Here is a 20782-nt window from a genome sequence, read left to right as displayed (position 1 = left end):
CACAGTGATTCGGAAGGTGTCTCCCAGGCCATCTAGCCTGACTCCCAGCTTCAGGCAGCTCCTCTCATGTAATACCCAACAGGTGGTTGTCTAATCTTTTCTTGAATGCCCTCACTGATGGGGCCTCCACCACCTCCCATGGAAGCCTGTTCCATATTCTAGGGATCCTAACCATCAAGAAGTACTTCCTGATGTCCAACCTGAAACCCAGTTCCTTGAGCTTTGCCCCATTGGATTGCTTCCTGTCCTCCACCACAGGGAAGACAGGTCACAACCCTCTCCCACATGACACCCCTTCACATGTCACTATAGGATCCCCTTGGAGTCTCCTCTTCTCCAGGCTGAAAAGACCCCGCTCCCTCAATCTCATCTCATATGGCATCCCTCCCAGTCAGACTACCACTTGTGACCCTGCACTGCACTGATTCTAACCTAGCTATATCTCTCTTATAATGTAGAGCACAGAACTGGACACAATACTCCAGTTGTAGGCGCACCAGAGTCGTATAGAGCAGTACTGACACCTCTCTCCATCTGGAAGCCACGTTTCTGGCTAAACATCCAAGGGTGGCATATGCCTTTTCAACTGCCCTGTCACATTGCTGGCTTAAAGAACATGGAAAGTTTGCACATTTTTTGTGATCCTTGAGTTGCTCCAAGATATTCGAAGATATCAAGTTGATGAAGACATCTTTATTAGATAACTTTAATTCTGCACTTATATGGATCTGGGTAGTTTTCTATGTGTTACTGAGCAAACCATTTCTATTTTCTGGATTTCCCCTATGTGAAATGAGAACAGTAACACCTGCCTCACCAGAATTCTTGCCACAGAGTTTCAAGAGCTGTAAGATCTTCATTTGGAGGTGCCGTGCTGCAGCAGGGCAGTGTATTAATAAAGCAGCTGCAGTTCTGTGACTCATGCCTCGGCTAGGGAAGAATGAAAGGCTGGCAGTTGGAAAAGGCACTTATTGCTTCAAAGTGTGCCTTTATACCTTGCCATTAAATCTTCACCATGTTTCTTTCTAAATAAAAATCAGAAAAGCATTTAAAGTGGAGACAACATTTGTGATTATCCACATTGCCTGCTGCTGAGATACCTGAAGTGCAGGGGTCCAGGGGGCATACATGGTGACACCAGCTTGGGAAAAGCTACTCTAGAAGACTATTTGCAAGTTTCAGCTGGTGCACAACATGGTGGCTTGCTTTCTTTTAGCATGCTGCCAGAAGCACATTTGAAGCTGTCAAGTAGCATAGAGCCAAAATGCACATTTTCACAGACAAATCTAACCATGCTGCCTCAGCAGTGGGAGCTGTGGGCTATTTTTCCATCGAAACAGGCATAAGATTGCACCTTTGAGCATCCTTCTTTCCACTTCATTGCTAAGGGTTAGGGCAGGAGCCAGTGCAATTGTCCTCTTCCTCTTTTTTGAGTTTTAAAACCAAACTTTGTTCTTTTCTTACCAAGCTTTATTAAGTGATAACCTATGATTTAATGCTGATTTTATGGCCATTTTATTCTTGTTGTAAATCAGCCATGAAACCAGCTGGCTAAAGGGTAGAATAAAAAAGTGTAAATGTAAAGTAATGCATCTTGGGGCGAAAAAAAAAAAAAAATCAGCGTAGGTGATAGGATATGAGCCAGCAGTGATCGATCAAGAAAAGGTTCTTGGAGTGGTGGAGGGCAGCTCAATAAATATGTTGACCCAGTGAGCTGCTGCTGTGAGAAAGACAAATTCTATGTTAGGCATAATTAGGGAAGGAATTGAAAATACAGCTGCCAAGTTGGTACACACCTTATACTAATCTTTGGTATGACTGTACTTAGAATATTGCGTACAATTCTGGCCACTACAACTCAGGACTTTACTGAGTTGGAATAAGACCAGAGAAATGCAACTAAAATGATGACTTTACAAACATTTTAATTTAAGGTTATAATTTAATGTTTGTATTTTAACTTAATATATTTGTATTTTAACTTAATGTTGTAAGCCGCCCCGAGGCTTCGGCGAATGGGGCGGCATAAAAATGTCTTAATAATAAAAAAAAAAAAAATGAAAGGCTTGGAGCAGCTCTTCTATGAGGAATGGTTACAACAGCTGGGATTATGCTTAGAAAAGGGGAAAGTAAGGGGAGGCATGGAAAACGTGTACAAAATTATGTATGGTGTGGAGCAAAAGGAGAGGGAGACATATTTTTCCCTCTCCCATAATACGAGAACCCAGGACCACCCCATGGAACTGATTGGTCAGAGATCTAGGGCAGGTAAATGGAAATACTTCTTCACACACAGCATAGTGATCTTATGGAATTCACTGCTGCAGGACATAGTGATGCCACCAATTTGGATGCCTGTAAAATAGGTTTGGAAAAATTCTGGGAGGAGAAGGCTATTAGTCACTACTAGTCTTCTACAATATGTGCTGGTTCTGTTATCAGAAGTACTATGCCTTCATACACTAGTTGCTGAGAAGCTTGTGTAGGTGGGACTCTTGTACCCATCCTGCTTGAGGGATCCTAGGGACAACTAGTTTGCCACTGTGTCAGATGGTCTGAGCCAGCATGACTTTTATTATGTTCTGAAAAAGTATATAAAATATTAAGACATTCATAAACATTATCCTCCAACATAGGGGAAGAGGCTGATTTCCCCATATTTGATATTCTGAGTGGTTCATTTGAATTCAGTTCTTCCCGGTGAGCTGCCTTCTGAGGTGAGGTGGGGTGAGGCATAAGGAACATTTTTGGCCAGTGTTCTGATACAGTGTTATGTTTGACCTCTTTCATGAAGAAGGTTTCATGCTGTGGTGTGATAGTGAGGTCTGGATTGCAGGGTTCTGCTATGGGTTGGAATTTACCAAAGTTTTAGGCTAGACAGTTTTCTCAGGGAGACAAGAATGGAGAGATCTGAGTGATGCTGGAGCTGGAAGCCAGACAAGCTTCTCTACATATTACTGCAACAAGGAGCAGGTTAAAACTGAGCCTTTGGGATCTGGTTTCCTTTAGGTCAGGTTGGCTCCACCTCCACAATGAACAAGACCTTCTTTCTTAAATAGGCCCAGTCTCTTTTAGGCTTCAGGCTGCAATGACATGGGGGTGGGGGCAGCATGCTAAACTCTTCATGGCTGGAAATCCTCCAGATTTGAGCACAGCAACACGACCTCTTCTGGATGTGGGACTAGTCCTGGAGATACTCCTGGAGAACTGGGTCCAGGGGGTAGAAGTTCATGATGCCTTCCAGTCACACAACGTCTCCCTGAACTATTAACTAAGAAAGTTACTTTTCTGAGAATGAGGGTGAGCATCTTCCAGGAGTGTTCAGGATCCTGGTTCATGACATAAAGTTGTGCAAGTATGAGCTGGGAAATTTCAGTTCACATCTCACCAAACCCCAAGAAATCTTTCATGCAGTCTTAGGCAAGATATTCTCATCTTTAGTCTTCTATTGGCAATAAAGGGATAATAATACCGGCCTGCTGTACAAGGTTGTAAGGATGTGCATGATGATATCTTTGGCCTACTTGATGCAATAAGAACTATTACGGTACATGGTACTCCATCCTTTGTCCCTAGATTCTCCCTCTATCCTTTCTGGGGACTGCTTTCTGAAGTGCTTATTTGTCTCTTGGGCTTATACCCATTCTGGTCTCTTCAAAACATCCAAGCAGTCTAGTTAATTTGGACATAGCATGAATTGATCTGAATGTTGATCCAGGATAATGGTCTCCTGCTGCTACTCTACAGCAAGACATTTGCTTCTGACGCAGAAGACATAAGGCCTTGTGACAATGTCCTTTTAAATCTATGTCATCAATTGCATTTTTTTTGAGAAGCAGAACAACAGCTGTTCAGAGAGTTCCTTGAAATGTCTCATTTTCACTTCCTGATAACTGGTAAGACTGTATTTAAGGATCTAGCAGCATTTCCCCTTGAAGAGTGAGGAAAGAGCATACCAGTTCAGAGCCACAGGGCAATTTCCAGGTAGGGCCATTAGATGCCTACCACTGTTGCTATTGGCTCTGAGCTGAAAAGGCTCCAAACCTGAGAACTTGCCTTTTCCTGCCAACACCCAAGTTTTGCTTTATAAAGCTATTCCACTTCTGAGTGATGGTAGTGCCAAACCATTCTCTAGCAATGGGAATAATTTAAATCAGGCCTTAAATGTTATCAGTAGCAGATGTGTGGGTAGAAATTATGGAAAGCCAGGCAGGCCAAAAAAAATATCAAGGGTCTTGGAAATTCCTAAGAGAAATTCCTCTTGTATATTTCTAGAATAAATAATTCCTGTGACAACCACTTAGGAAAAGTGCAAAGTGACCCAATTATACAGTTAGGGGAAATAAGTATATTCCAGACTGAAATCCAAGGCAACTATATGCAGTTAACAATTTACAAAGTCTGGTACTTGTTTATCTATCAAGCCTTTACCATACTTCAGGGCTTCTCATAGGAATACAAACCTGAAAGCTAGCTAGTGGAATACTACTAATTTAGAGGACTGTACCAGACCCTGCAAATCATTCAGACTAACTCCTCATTCCAATGTCTTCTGGTCATTCCAAGTACCAGTGCAGAAGGTTCTGTGTCCAGTCCCTGGCATCTCCGAGTGCGGCTGGAACAACCCCTGCCTGAAACCCCTGGAATGCTGCTACAACTCAGTTCGCTAGGTGTTCCACATAGGAGTCTAGCCCCATATATGGCAGCTTGCTCTGCTTTCCCAGCATCCCCAGTAGAAAGGGTCAATAATTAAGGATTGTGAAAGTGAGTGAACCACTAATGGTACTGAAAGAGTGTTGGGAGGATGCATTTCTGGAAATGAGCCTGAGGTTTTCCCTTCATTTGCGTTTTTTGTGGGTGCGGGGGTGGGGGTGGAGGGAGTAGAGTCTTCTTTCTACTATACCAATATTCATAGAGGTAAAAAGAGGAAACAAAATATTCAATCTAGAACCCTGTTGAAAATAAAGACAATTTTACAGGATGGAAATAGCAACAACAGTGGGGTCTAGCTGTATTATTAAAAGTACTGTTTGTATGGAAGGAAGGAAGGAAGGAAGGAAGGAAGGAAGGAAGGAAGGAAGAGGGATGAAAGGGAAGAAATAATCAAACTGTGGGGGAGGGGGCCTTCTTAGGATATGAGAAAGGGTTTAAAATTACTCAGACACTACTGTGATAATGCAAGCAAGGCATGCTCCTGGACAGGTTTCCACCCAGCCATGCATTTTTTTTCCAGAACATTCCATTCCGCCCTCCCCCAGACAGTATACCTTGGCCATTGAGTATGGTCAGTCCTCATTGGGCCGTTCCGATGTTTCCTTGTTTCTTGACTCATGAGACCCCGCTCCAATTTTTTGTTCCTCTGCAAAACTTGAGGTTACTTGATACCTCCTCCTTTTATATGGCTGGTACCATTCTGATTGCATGAAAACTTACACTCAGAGAACGAGTTTGTTATGGGTATATAGCAGGGGAAGGTAACATGTGTCCAGCAGGCTGTAAGCATATGTCACCAAAATTAAAGTCTCTGCACTGATTTCTGGCTGCCACATGGTTTCCGGATACAGTACAAGGTGTTGGTAATCACCTTTAAATTCCTTCATGGCTTGGGTCCAAAATATCTTCAGGAGCATCTTTGCCCAGAACATTCTTCCTTGCTCACAGAAGTCCTCTGGGGATAATATTTTCCATTCACCTGATTAGCTTAGCAGCAAAACAGCTCTATTTAGATTTAAATCAAAGCTTAATGTTCCCCTTCTTGCCACTGCTGCTCCCACCACTGCCACTGAAACTGGGGACAAGCCACCAATTTCTTTGCCTACCTTTGCCATTATACTGCTGCATGTTGGCAGGGAATTTGGCAGCAGAGTTGTATGTGTGTGGGGGTTATTCCCTATTGGGCTTCAGGGGGACAAAACTCTGGGCAGAACCAGAGAAGTTGTCCATCCCTGGTAGATAGGATTCAGTGTAAAGAAGTGCTGACATCCCCGTTAATATATTCAGTTGTTTGGGGTTTAGATGGGGCAGAACGAGGCAGCTGGATAGCCACTGTGTAGGCAGAAGTTTGCACTAGGTGGATCTTTTCTGACTGACCATGGCTCTTCTTGTGTCAAGACATTTTACCTGGGGAGATGTAGGAAGATATATAAAGTCTTTACAAATCATCTCTAAGATTGATTTAGACCTTCCAGAAAATATTTCACACCCTCCATATTTGAAGAATATAGTCTTACATACTTTAAAGTGTGCAACCCCAAACTGGACCACCATAAATCACCAGCAATTTATCTCGCCAAAGATAACATTGCTGAACCCCTAAGACTTCAATTATAATGCACATTTGTGGATCTTGGCACCCATCATAGGTGTCTCTGTTCTAGTCTATTATAAGAGCAATAAAAATCAAAGAATAATAAATATGATCAAAGGGGCTGATGGTAATCATGTTTTGAGATGTCTAAAATTAAGTTGAGGCGGAAATAGTTCCAGGAGGTATCAGGGCGATCTGGGAGATCTGGTGATGAATTGCACGTCATTTGCAATAGCTCTGTGGCTGCTCTGCCAGCATAGAAAAAAGGTTTTTAAAATTCCAGCAGCTGAAGGCCTGCCATCAGTCAGTCAGTAGAACACTGCCACCCACCCACTTGGCTTGTGCTGGTGTAGAAATGATGAGCATAAGTCACAATCCATTTGTTTGTGCAAAAATTGTGGAGTTGATGTGCCAGCCAACGCCTGACTTACTCTGTATGTACTTGTAGCAGTATTTACAAGAACATCTGTGTACACTCTGGCTTCAACATGCTCCTTTAGATTTGAACTGAAATTTATTACAATACTCATTTTCCCATTGAGACAGGTTGGGTGGAGAAGGACACCGGTAGTGTTTAGCTAAATGACAGCTTCTTGTTGGTCTATATTTGTGTTAGGATAATGGAGCCTCTTTCCTAAATGCATTTGGGAACAGTTAATTAAGCTGCTATATGACCTCTAATCATTCCAGTTTGCAATGATAACTCCAGTGCTGTCTCCAGAACAATCAAGAGACATGCCCATTGTACTGCACAAGTTGGACTGGAAACCAAAAGTTGCATTATGTCTTATCTTCCTGTAAGGCGCTGGCCAATCACACCTTCCTCCTTGGGTACATCTTGGTCTCCTACCTGTACTTTTATGATTTGCTTTTCCCAACTGACACTCAAGATTCAGTAGCTCCTGGAGGTCAAAACTCCTTCTATTCTGTTGGTAGTGCACTTGTTCTTCATTGCAAAGCTTAGACATTGTTGTGCTGCTGGGTGGCATGATAGCACGGACAGGAATAAACCTTTGACATTTGCCACAAATGTGGCTACTCACCTGCGTAAGAGCGTCAAGATTTAGCCCGATGACTGATTAAATTCAACACTTTGCTGTCTGGCATATCACTCTGTTACCCACGGATGGTACAGATAGTCACTTAAAAATGTACAAACACAAGGGATCTATTATTGGCATTTTCTCTTGATTTTTCTCTGACGTTCTGCCTAAATTATAAGTGTTGCTGGCCGTATAAGGCTCCCAGCATAAATTTAAATCTGTTATCTTTTAGGCAATGGCAACTAACTGCAAACTCAGTAGCATACGGCACAGGGGAGGTGGGAGATTTTCTTGGCTCTGTTGTGAGAGAGAAAAATTTAAAAGGAGCCTACTATGCTGACTCACGAAGACAAACAACTTACTATGGAATACATTCAGGGTTTAGCAAAGAAGCAGCTGATACTGAGTCAGTGAGTGACTGACTCGTGTCTCCTCGATTCCCCCCCCCCACGGGAAAGATTCAGCTTAATGTAATGAAGTAATAGCAAGTAATTAATCTGGATGCCCCCTTTTGCACTCATACCAGTAATTATTGTAGACAGAGAAAATGAACAAATAATTCATAGACATACAAATAATTTGGTGTCGATTAAATATATTATTCTACAGTAAATGAATGCTTCATCTTGGGATGTGTCTGTACTGAGCTTCTTTTAGGGCTCTGAACTACTCATTTGGCTCATCCAAGCGGAAACCACAAAAACATCCAGAAGCAATTCCACAATAAACAGGAAATTCTAGCTGGAGTGGTTTCCTGTATATCTGGGTTGATCTTAACTCTGACATCATCAAGATCACAAAACGCAGTTACATTTTTAATTAAACATTTCCATCCTCTACTTTCTTGTACAGGAATGGAATACTTGGCATCTGACCTTTTCATATGAGCCTGTTCCATGAAATATTTGCAGGTCAGAAATAAATTTGATCAGAGGGTGATAGTAATAAGGTTCTGGAATGTCTTAAATGAAGCTGAAGCAGAAATCTGAGGAGTGGGGATTTCTTGCTTGCCTTTTCAAATGAGTCTGGGCTTTCCCCCTTCTCAAATATTATTGTTGGTTATCTTCTGTTAGATAAGAAGACAAACAAACCAGCAACATGTATTGTTCAGTCATATGCAGATGTGAAAGCAATTAGGTTGCAATTCTATACGCACTTACCTGGGAGTAAATCCCATTGAACTCAGTGGAGCTTACTTGTGAGAAGACATATATATGTATTCACTGGACTACTTCTTTCAGGAAACTCTTTACTGTCTTTATGTTGGCAGTATGGATAATTTTGATAACTTGCCAGAGTTTCATGTTGTACATAACTTATGTTGGCATTCCCTCCACCTTCTGGTTCCTTTGTTGGATGTATTTACCTCTCCCATTAAGTTTCATTGGCTATTTTTTGCCCTGGTTTATAAATCGTTATTCTGAATTTACATGGAAGCAGTAGCCAAGCTTCTTAAGGTTCCGCAAAGCTGAGAATGGGGAGATCACCTGCCATAGATTTGTGGGTCTTGATTTCTTGTAGATCAGATTGCAAAGTAAAACTGGAATACTTTAGATGGTCCCATGCAGAGTTACATTTTTTCTGGAACAAGTTTGTTAAGGCTGTGTTGAGGCAGGTGCATTAGAAAAGATGGCAAACGCTAGTCTGATCACAGAGCATCTGGATGGACAGATGTTCTAGTGGATAGGCTATGGACAATAAAGAGGCAAAATGAGCATGAAGCTGTGTACTCTTTAACAAAGTAACCACCTTGAGAAGCCCAATGACTTGTAATCTATACTCAGGTTAAGACATTTCCAAGATGGAATAACATCACCCGATCGTAATGTTGCCCTGTGCAATCATACTGTCTTTATGACCACACATAACATATAACTACAGCCTCGGACCTCACTCCCATCTAAGACCAAAATCCAACATCAGAAAGGCACCTAGTGCAGTTCTTTTTCTGCTGGCTGTGACATGGGCTTGGCACTATAGTTGCAGGCCATTGGAGGCAGGACTCCAAAAAATCCTAGTTGGCCCCAAATTATGTTGGGAGACCATAGACTGGACCCCTGGGTGCCCATCCATTAATGTTCTCCAATTAGCAGCCGGAATGAGGAAGCCTGGTTGTTACTGGCACAACCAATTTTGCCCTTCTCTGGGGATAATAGCTGCACAGGGAATGAAAAAGACTTGCACTGAGACATTTGCCACAGAGGAAAGCCTTGAACTTGCCCTTATAGGAACATAAGAAAAGCCCCACTAACTCAGACCAAAGCCCTCTCTATCAAATGTATTCTGCTCACATACCATAACTTGTGTGAAGAGAAAAAATGAGAAAGAAATGGACATAGGAGTTCCAAGCAGTAGTACAATGGACCAAGTTAATGTAAATAAGCCAAAGGAAGTATAATACGATGAAACAGAAACAGATGGAGCTTACAAAGTGGCTAGCATCATTTGCCTATAGCAATATATATATATATATTTTAGAATCCTGAAAACTCCAACATTCCAGCCAATATTCTATAATATAACCTATGGCTTCAGTAATGTACAGACAGAAGTAAAATGTTTTCGGGGGAAAATAGCAACAGTTAATGAGGGGATTGTTATTTATTGTTCACTGAACTCATTTTTAATTTTTTATTTACCAATGTATGTCACTTTCTCCTTCCCAGTTGTATGAAACTTATAATAACAAGTCTCTATTTCATATGTTTTTCCCATCCCCACTTCCCTTTAGGTCACTGATGGATGTTAAGTTGTGTTTCTTATGAATAAAATTATTCACAGTTATGCATTCACATTGATATGCTCAATTGGTTTTTAAGATGACACATCGGCTTTCTGGTGGCCCTCTTTCTTTTCAGAGAGATCCAGGTGATAATCCTCTAACTACCTGTCCCACAGACTGCTGTGGCCGTAGCTTTCACATTAACGCCTCAAAAACAAAAATTCCCTTGGGCAGAGCAGATGAAGAGTAGAGGACAATTCTTCCTCCTCTAGTAACTTTTCAACTAAAAACCATCTTCCTTCAGCTGTTTTGCGTCATCTGAGGGAATGGGTACAGAGGGGGGGAAATTGGAGTAAGGTGATTTTTAGCCGTAAAAGGGAGTTAAACAGCTCTTCCCCAAGCACCCTTCTCTGCCAAACTTGTTGAGGATAATTTAGAAATAAACAAACATGTGGTGGAAGGAAACACAGATTTCTATGTGGTATGATTTTTTAGATATAGACCTAGTTCTGACAGAGAGGGTATCTGATCAGTATTCTCAGTCCTTGAAGAATGGTTGTCCCAAAATATTTTGAGGAGGAGAAATAATGTCAGGTAAGCTATTGTGGCACCTAAGAGAGAAAATCCTACCACTGCCTCTCTCCTATGCTGTGGTTAGAATAATGCTGCCACAATCAGCCAGCAGTAACCAGCAGTTTCCTGCCATCTCATAGTGCCAAAAATCAGCCATCTTAGGCAATGGCCTTATTGCCCCTTACAGGAGGGCTGGCTTGGTCCCGCCTGTCAGAAAACTGGGGAAAAGGAGGTAATGGTGGCTTTAGAATATCTCTTCAGAGAAAAGCTGAAGTCTCGGATTAAAGTAAGAAGGATGAAAGGGCTGGGTTAAATGCTAGTGAACCTTTTCAGTCTTTTCCTCATCCCCATCAGTCATGTTCATAACTGCTCATCAGTCTGCCTGGATTTTTTGTTTTCATTTGCAATCCAGATGAAGTTACTGAGAGATCTGCTTTAACAGATCTAAAACATTGCAAAAAGATGTAGGAAGGAGGGTGTCTTTACAGTACACAAGGCCAGGGATTTTATTGCATGTGGGTTTGTTGTGGTTGTTTAAAAATAAAGTCCAAGTTGAGCATGAATATAAGTTCAAAAATGCAGGATGACCCAAAAATGCAGAACACCTGGTACTGGCTTGGTCATGCTCATCTTATCCTTAGTCAAAACATTTTCATCTTTCCTCAGGATATATATATATACCACTTATAGGATATATACCAACTTAATTATGTTGGATCACCCTGCCTCTCTTCCAAGAATCCTGGAACATAGTTATTGGTAAGAATTCTGGGAATTCTCTGTTAGCCATTTCTGGTGAACCCTGGTTCCCACAGTTTCCTGTGGGAGGGAATTCCAGTTCAACCAGTTCAACTGTAGTGATTCTTCCAGTTTCTTTTGAGTTTGCTCTGGTGTCATATAAAACCAGAATAAGAGAACAGAACTATCACCAAAGCTCCTGTGAAAGGGCGATTTGTTACAGATGTAGCATGAACATATTTATATTATTTCAGTAACTTGTTTTTTTTTTCTTTTTGGCCTGTGTTTTGCCTGCCTGATCTCCATAAATGGCTCAAGGTTCTTTAGGGAATGAACAACAGCATCTGAACAGGTCAAGTGGTTTGCCCAAGGCCTTGTCAACTGTCACAGGCAGCCCCTGCTGCTCTTTTCAAAGGTCTGGGCGTGATTCCATGGTCTAAGCTTAACAGCTACACTTCTGCATCTGTGTCCTTCATCTCCAGCAATATTTCCTTTGGACAAATCTCAAGATGGGTTTCAACCTGACACATGGCTGCCCCCTCCCACTGAAGACCGTCCCTCCCACAGACAATGCAGAGTCACAGCAGCACCAGAGGGTGTGGGGGCAGTAGCATTTTGGGTATCCAAAGATCAAGCCATTTTTAGAATCATTCCACAAATCATGGACAACAGCACTGCGGCTTCTCTCCCACCCATAAATCCTAAAGCCAACTACCTCGTAGTCACTTCTGTGCCATACAGATTTTTCCCCCAGTGCTGAAACACATGTGGGTATGGCTTCCTTTGGCATGAAGAGCCCTGTGGCCTTTGGATGAGGTCACAGTGAATAAGAATCTACATTTCTCTATTTGGAATTGACACATGTCCAGAATCCGCTGCCAGCGCTCTGTTGATTTCAATGCTGCAGATGAGAACAGCAACTGGCCTTCTTGCTTGTGTTCTGTCAAATCCAGCAGAGAAACAAGCACAAGATCTTTGTATTTTGATCTGCCCGTTAGAGTATATAGGCAAGAATGCATATTTGCTAACCCTGGAAACAAGAAGTGGACTGAGACCTACCTTTCAGTCTGCTTCAAAGTATATGTGTGTTGTATTGAAAATGAGCCAAACAAATTGGGCTAAAAAAAGGTTAATTTACAGAATCTCCTATTGGTGGCCCCTGCAGAAACTGGGAAATCAGTATAAACTAAAAAAACAAACAAACAAAAAAAAAAAACCCAACCCTCAGAGCCATTTAGAATAACCTTTCTCTTCCTAGGAAGTCCTACATGACTCAGATTATCTAATTAATCTACAAAAGGTGCTGCTTACCAACACACAGTGTCAAATGAAGCTCAGCAACGGAAGACAGCAGGCTGGATCTAGAGGAGTTTAGATGCACTTAGATCTGATCGAAATATTGAAGTCATGGCTAATTTTTCACACTGATTGCAGTGGGGCTTCACTTAGTCTGGATCCAAGCCATTGTCAATAGATTGACCTTGAACCTGTGATCTCATACTAAAGAAGGGAAGGCACTTGGGCATATAAAGAGTACCTTTTTTCATCAACATCTGATCACAACTTCTTACTTACAGCTAATAATAACTCTGGGCTTTTAGTAGCCATATGTGAGAAGTTCTTCCTTTCCTTCCCTGCAACCCCTATAACTGCACCAGGCTGGGGAAGGCTAAAATAGGAGATGCCTTTAACCAGATAAGTTTGAGGGTACTTTCTAAAGAGGCTATCTGTCACCCGTTGAAAACACTTCAAAATGTCCTGTTAAAATTGGGTGGCCACTTATGAACCTCCACAAAACAGGAAATGCATCAACCAAGATAAGGACCAAAAAGGCACAGATTTGCATGAACTTTGCAGGTGCTAATTTATATGAAAACTTTAAATAATTACTATAATTTTTACAGAAGTACCATGAATTTCACCTGAGTGAGAAAAGCTGTGAGCAACTACCCCGTGTGTCTGTTCCATTTCTTCAGCGGTCCTAACAGTTATGGGGCAGATTCAATCTCTGGCTGTTCTTGTAATAAAGTTTTGTGCTTAAACCAGACTCAGACCAGGGTGTTCTCTGCAAAATAGGATACATGGACACCATAGGTGTCTGTGGGAGTACAGAGGACAGCATATGCTTTTCCACATGGATATTCGGTGGGCCTTCTTGAGTGTAACTATGCATAGTATCTTAACTCAGATGGTCTATTTCAATGAGAAAGCCATAAAAATTAGAACATCTGGTGCTTACATAACTCACCCAAGGCTCCAGGGCCTTTCTCATGTTCTGAACGCCACAGTGAAGGCAGCCTGTTACAATAACAGGGCTTCACAACCAGAGGCTTTATAGCTTGTGCTATATAAAGACAACTTTTTTTTTTTGCTTGTTTGTTTGCTTGTTTTTACTCTGAAAGTCAGGAGTTCAAATCACTAGTGAAACAGTCTGGGATTGCTGCCATACTTGATGCACAAGCAAAAAGAAGGACTAAAGAGCAGTAAGCAAATCACCCAGCAGTTGTCAAAAATGGGTAGAGGCAAAGGAAGGAGAGAGGAACTGAAGTGACACCACAGGTAGAAATGCTTTCAGGGGACCTGCCTTGGGAGCGGGAGCCTTGAGGGCTGGTGTGAACTTATTAAGACTGGAGGGGAGAGGCAGGGAAAAGAGAAGTCAGCAGGTCTTCTGGAAGAACATTGGCGGCAGAAGAGGGAAGAACAGATGCAGAGGTAGCCCAGGCCAAAGTCTTTGGGGGATATAGAGGGCCTGAGGAAATTTGACAACAAGGGTGGCCACCTAGGCTTTCTCAGAAAAGAAGCCACAGATGTGCATTATATTTGTAGGTACTAATGTATATGTATATTTAGTAAGGATGACTATTATTTAAACAGAAATGCTGTAATCTTACTTTAGCAGGAAAGGCTGTGAGTGGGTAGATTCTGTGTCTAATCAGACAGCTGTTTTCCAGGTACTAATTTTTGATGGCAGTTTCAAGGCCCTGTTTGGCCTGCTCCTTTCTAATGATTCTTTATTAAGATGGTTCTTTATTAGGCAGGCTTTCTAATGGTTCTTCATTAAAATGGTTCTTTATTAAGCAGGCTTTGCACTGGACAAGCCCTTCAAACCAAAAACACCTTCAAGTAGAGAGCTCTCCATTGTAAACTAGGAATCATGGCCATCCTATACCTAGCCTCTTCATGGCAGCTGAATAAGATGGACTATATGTGGGAGATGTGTCTCTGAGCATAATCAGGTATGTAAGCATTTGCACTAGGGTGGACACTTTTGAACCACAGAAAAAGGAAGAAAAGATACTGATTTGCATACAATGTTCACACACTACTTTATATGTATAGATGCCAGTTCTCTGGTTGTTGTTATGTGCTGTTAAGTTGTCTCTGAGTTATTCATTTTATTTTAGTTATTTATTTTTCAATTTATATCCTGCCTTTTTTCTCAAAGGGCTCAAGGCTGCTTACATCCTCCTCCTCCTCCATCTTATCCCCACAACAACAACCCTGTGAGGTAGGTTGGACTGAGAGTCTGTGACTGGCCCAAAGTCACCCAGTTGACTCCATGGCTGAGCGGAGACTAGAACCCAGGTCGTCTGAGTCCCGGTCCCATGCTCTTAACCACTATACCACACTGGCTCTCTTGTTATGTTAATGGCAATCTTATGAATGAAGGTCTCCCAAAATGTTTTGGCCCCAATTCTTGTACTCAATTCTTGTAAATTCAAGGCTGCAGCTTCCTTTATGGAGTCAATCCATCTCGTACTCGGTCTTCCTTTTCTTCTTCAGCCTGTGAATTTCCTCAGCATGATGGTCTTCTGCAGTGAGTCTTTGCCTTCTTGTGATGTGTTCAAAGTACAATAGCCTCAGTTTTTACATTTTTGCTTCTAGTGAAAGCTCTGACTTGATTTGTTCTAGGACCCACTTGTTCCTTGTTCTGTCATACCAGGGCATTCACAAAGCAATCCTCCAGCACCAGGTTTCAAATGCATGCATTTTCTTTCTGTCAGCTTTCCCCTCTGTCCAGCTTAAACACCCATACATGGTGATCGGGAATACAATGGTGTAAATGATTTTGACCATGGTCTCCAGCAAACCATCTTTACATTTGATGTTCTTGAAGGAGGCGGTGATCCGGCCTGTCCAGAAGAACACCTCTGGACCCAGAGGTGCCACCAACTATCAACCAGTGGCCAACATCCCGGTTTTAGGCAAGGTGTTAGAGCGGGTGGTGGTGGGACAACTCCAAGCGCTCTTGGATGAAACTGATTATCTGGACCCATTTCAGTCCTGCTTCAGACCTGGTTATGGTACTGAATCTGCCTTGGTCACTCAGGTGAGGCAGTGGCTGCAATGAACAGGTACCTGGCCAAGGTAATGGCCTGGATGAGGGCCAATAAACTGAGCCTCAATTCAGATAAGATGGAAGTCCTGTTGGTGGGCAGATTGAGGTTTCAGGTAAGTGATTTTGACCTTGTCCTGGATGAGGTAGCACTCCCTCTAAAGGACAGGGTCCTCAGCTTGGGAGTATTCCTTGATCCGGAGCTGTCACTGGAGACCCAGGTGGTGGCGGGGGTGAGGAGTGCTTTCCTACAGCTTCGGCTGGTCCATCAGCTGCCTCCTTACCTGGACAAACACTGCCTAGCAAAGGTGATTCACTTCCCAGTTGGATTACTGTAACGTGCTCTACTTACTGCCCTTGAAAACAATCTGGATACTTCAACTGGTACAAAATAGAGCTGCCAGGATGCTGATGGGGACTGGCCATTATTTTCATATAATGCAGGTCCTGTACCAGCTCCAGTGGCTTCCAGTTGAAGTCTGGGTCCAATTCAAGGTGCTGGTTTTGACCTATAAAGCCCTAAATGGCTTGGGACCAGGATACCTGAAGGAATGTCTCCTTCCTTATATGCCCTCACACCCCTGAAGATCTGCGGGAGAGGTCCTGCTCCAGGAACCATCCCTGAGGGAGGTAAAAAGGACATCTACTCAGAGTAGGGCCTTCTCTGTGGTGGTGCCCAGATTGTGGAATGTGCTCCCCAGAGAGGTTTGCCTGGCGCTGAACCTATATTCTTTTTGGACCAGTTTAAATCCTTTTTATTTAAATGTCATTTTAAGAATTAGAGTTTCTAGATTTTTAAAGTTAACAGTAGCATTTTATTTATTTCATTACTTTAGCCCATTTAATTAATTATTTTTCTTATGATTGTGATTTATTCTCTTTTGCTTATTGTTGGTTTAATTTGATGGTATTTCGTTAGTACTGATTGTACTTATTATAATCTATTTATTGTTATTTATTGTATTATGGATTGTATTTTCATTGTTCTGATTTTATATTTTGTAAGCCATCTTGAGACGTTTAGTGAAAAGATGGGATAAAAATGTTAAATCAAATCAAATCAAATCTTTTCTAGTTACTTCATTGCCACCCTTCCAAGCCCTAGTCTTCCTCACATTTCTTGGCTGCAGTCTCCTTTTGAATAGATGACTGAGCCAAGGTATACAAAACCTTTCACATTGGAAATGCCAATCTAGAAATAATAATCTTAATTTAAATGGAAATTTATTTCACCATAATTTATTTCACAATAGTGATTTCACCATAGAGTGGAATACTTTGATGAAACAGCCTGGCTTTGTTTGCTGGCTGGGTGCTCTTCATGGGACACTTCAAGGTTCAGCTCCTCCTTCTGATGGTTCTTGATCATTATCCTGAAATAAAGTCTGAGATGGACAGACTTGGATTTGCAAATAAAACACCTTCAACATATAAGACAATCCTCTGGCAGGTAGAGGACTGTTCTCCATAAGAGAGGACACATGGCCACCCTGACATGGGGTGCAAAAAGCTTAACTGAGATAGTGACAACCAACTGAGAAGCTGGAGCAAGGATGCTGGTCAGGGAGAATTAGGCAGTAGAGCAGTTAGCAGGCCAAAGCAGGGCCAAACTAGAGATAACTACACTTCTTTGCACTTAACATATAGTGCTTGGGGTCCTGTCCTCCTATCGCACTGTGTAAGCAACAATTCTTGCAGCATGATCTCACAGAATACATATCAGGTCATTACTCCTGGCCCAGCTGAACTCTGTGGCCAGATTCTTTTCATAGTATGACAAATTTCAGCTTCGGCTGATCCATCAGCTGCGTCCCTTCCTGGAGAACGATTGCCTGGCGACAGTGACACATGCATTGGTAACTTCCCAATTAGACTTCTGTAACGCGTTCTATGTGGGGCTGCCCTTGAAGACGGTCCAGATACTTCAGTTGGTGCAAAGTATAGCTGCCAGGTTGCTGACGGGGACTGGGCATTGTTCTCATATAACCCCAGTCCTCCGTCAGCTTCACTAACTCCCCATTGAAGTCTGGGCCCAATTCAAGGTGCTGGTTATCACCTATAAAGCCCTTAACGGCTTGGGACCTAGTTACCTAAAGGAGCGCTTGCGTCCATATTTGCCCTCCTGCCCCTTGAGATCAGCGGCAGAGTCCCTTCTCCGGGAACCCTCCGTGAAAGATATTAGGAGGGTGAGTACCCGGAGGAGGGCCTTCTCCACGGTGGCGCCTCACTTATGGAATGCACTCCCCAGAGAGGTCCGCCTGGCGCCGTCATTATTTGCTTTTCAGTGCCAGACCAAGACCTTTTTATTTAAACATCATTTTAATTGTTGAATTTATTTATTGATTTTATATTTTTGCCAGGGTGTCTCCAGATTTTTATGTATTTTATATATTTGTATAGTTATTTATTTGTATTGGAAGCCGCCCCGAGGCTTTTGTGAATGGGGCGGCATATAAGTGTTCCAAATAAATAAATAAAATAAGTTGCAGTAGCCAGAATGGAAACTGCTAGTTAAGGGAATATAGGGTCAGGTTATATGATCCAAGGATGGTTTGGGGAGATTTCTCATACTGCTTAGAAGTAGAGGAAATAACTTGCAATAGTAAAAAGCTTAGACATATCACTCAGTAAGATTTACACATCTGATGAAATAGACAGTTATAAGCTCATGTTAGAACACAGACGTTATTCTTGAAAATCCCACAAGACTTGGGCTCTGCCCCATTGCCTCTTACTTGTGTCTTCCTTTACCTGCCATTATTTTTCTTGTGGAAAATCAGTATTGTAAAACTCAAGCATTTGTTTGGATTTATTGTTTGTTGCAGCTATTTGGGTATTCAGTTATTATAAGTTTCCCCAACATGGTGCTCTCCAGATGTTTTGGACTACAACTTCCAGACCATGTTTTGGACTACAACTTTTGACCATTAGCTATGGTGGCTGTGGCTGATGTGAGCTGTTGTAAGCATCAGGTTGGGAGTTTATGCGTTGAATGAGTATCCTGGGGAACGACAAACTCCAAACTCTGCCTCCCTCCACTCCTGGTCTTAGCATCCTTTGAGGGCAAATCTCCCCAATGAGCAGCCTTCCATTTCATCTTTTTACTATATTTATAGCTCATATTTTCCCCTTTGAATATTCCTTTTGTTTCCATTTTTCCCCTTCTAGTATTCCTTTTGTTTCAGGTATCTGCACAGTGCAGGCTCAGTGATACAGAAGTTTACCTTCGGCATTCTAAGGTGATGAGGGTGGTAGGAAATACCTGCTTTGAAAAGCCAGGCTTAACTGGCTTGTTAACTCTGCACATGCCAGGCAGCATGGCTTGATATATATGTAATAACAGCCAGGGTGGTTTTCCATCTGGCAACATGACCCTAAACCCAAAACCCTAAAACAGTCCACAGATTCTGGATCGTTTGTTATCCCTGCAAAAAAACGTCCTGACTGGTTTGCACAAGACATGGAGTTGTGCTGCCAAGGTTCATTATGCAAGGGATTCCCTTGGCATGTGAGCAGCATGCACAGAATCAGTAACAAGCCACAGTGGCTTGACTCCCTAATGATTGTGTGAACGTGGTTGGTGAGTGAGGAACTTGCCTCCATTTCCCTAACAGAAATGGCCTAGCGGAACTTCTGTGTAAGGCAACCTCATATTATTTTTATTGTGTCAAGGCATCGTTTTTTGTGCTAATTTCAACCGCATTTGTGAAATGCATTTAAAATCAATTGGAACATGAAGGGTATTGCAATAATAATAATTTAAGCATTCATAAAGTAACAATCCAAATCCTATGAACAGATATAAAAATACAAAAGAAATAGTAAAAAACACAGCGACAGAGTCCATAAGAGGCCCCAGAAAGAAAACAGTGCCATTTCAAAGATCAAGCCAGACCAAAATGTTTTTCATTGTTTTCAGAGAACTGGTAAGAAAACTAGTAACATTGGATCCACTGCAGAGAAATCCCATTGCTCTCAGGAGAGAGGTTAGCTTCCTATTTGCAGCTTCATCTGGATCTTTTACATCATTCACAAAAATCTCTGAATGCAAACTTGCAGTTCTATATGCACTTAATTAGGAATAAATCCCTTGGACTTCAGCGGACATTACTTCTCAGTAAATAAACACAGGGCCAGGTTCCATATCTGATGAAAATTATGTTTAAACATAATACTAACAGAAAAAATGGTCATGCAAATTTCTGGCATACTTTAGAAGGTGTTTCAATCCACTAATGCATTTATTACCCTCTGCAGATTTGTTTAAAAGTACAAATACTCAAGCACCTATTTAAACAAATGTGTGTGTGTTTGGGGGGGGTGGAATCTTCTGAAAAGAAAGAAAAGGAGTATGGCAAAGTGCATTATGTTTGTAAAACATAAGCTGAGAGCAAATGTTTGAACAACCAACTTGCATTTAATAACTTCAGTATTTTATTCAAAAGAAAAGAAAGAGAGATAGTGAACATCGGCATCAAGGCAGTACAGGAAATAGGAATGAAAGGATAGAGGAAAAAGAAACAGATGTGCCCACAATGAAATGGGGGCTCTGTGACGTGTTTGTGCTACAAAGACAAAGTGAGACCGCATATGTATGTATGTATGGCCTGTGGTTGCATTTCCTACATTTGGGGAAACCACAGGGGTCAACACACCTGCAGGCAAATGGATGAGCCTCGCCCTGGAAAAGCCACTTTCATGATCATGGTGTTTCCCATGCCAGGTAAGTGTGTATGCGTGTCCTGGACTAGCCTGGTTACATGTTAGCTAAAAGGCTAAATGTGCTAAATGCATGAAAGTGCTTGAAGTGGTTTCCTTATTCATAGGAAAAGCAGGATGATGACTGTTTTAGTGCCATAAAATATCTCAGCTCGAGGGATGTGTGTCATCCTATTGTTGAATCCACTGAACTAGCTCTGTCATCCTGGTTCAGGTGCTGTTCAAAATGCTGCTGATAACATGTAAAGCCTTGTGCCAGGGCTTGGGCGTTTCCAGTGCCCGGGCTAAATTTGCTGGGTGTTTGCATCCAGCCTCTGAGGCCCCTAACAAATCTCCCATCTGTT

At 42.0% G+C, this 20782-nt stretch overlaps 1 pseudogene; it reads right to left on the bottom strand.

The window, feature by feature from the left end:
* Positions 1–20319: 20319 nt before the first annotated feature.
* LOC123021425 lies at positions 20320–20450 on the bottom strand (annotated as a pseudogene).
* Positions 20451–20782: the final 332 nt, after the last annotated feature.

The sequence above is a fragment of the Varanus komodoensis genome, unplaced genomic scaffold, assembly GCF_004798865.1.
Source record: "Varanus komodoensis strain SLA01 unplaced genomic scaffold, ASM479886v1 scaffold16, whole genome shotgun sequence".
Lineage (NCBI taxonomy): Eukaryota > Metazoa > Chordata > Lepidosauria > Squamata > Varanidae > Varanus > Varanus komodoensis.
Note: the sequence above shows the minus strand (reverse complement) of the source record. Positions and strands in the feature narration are given on the sequence as shown.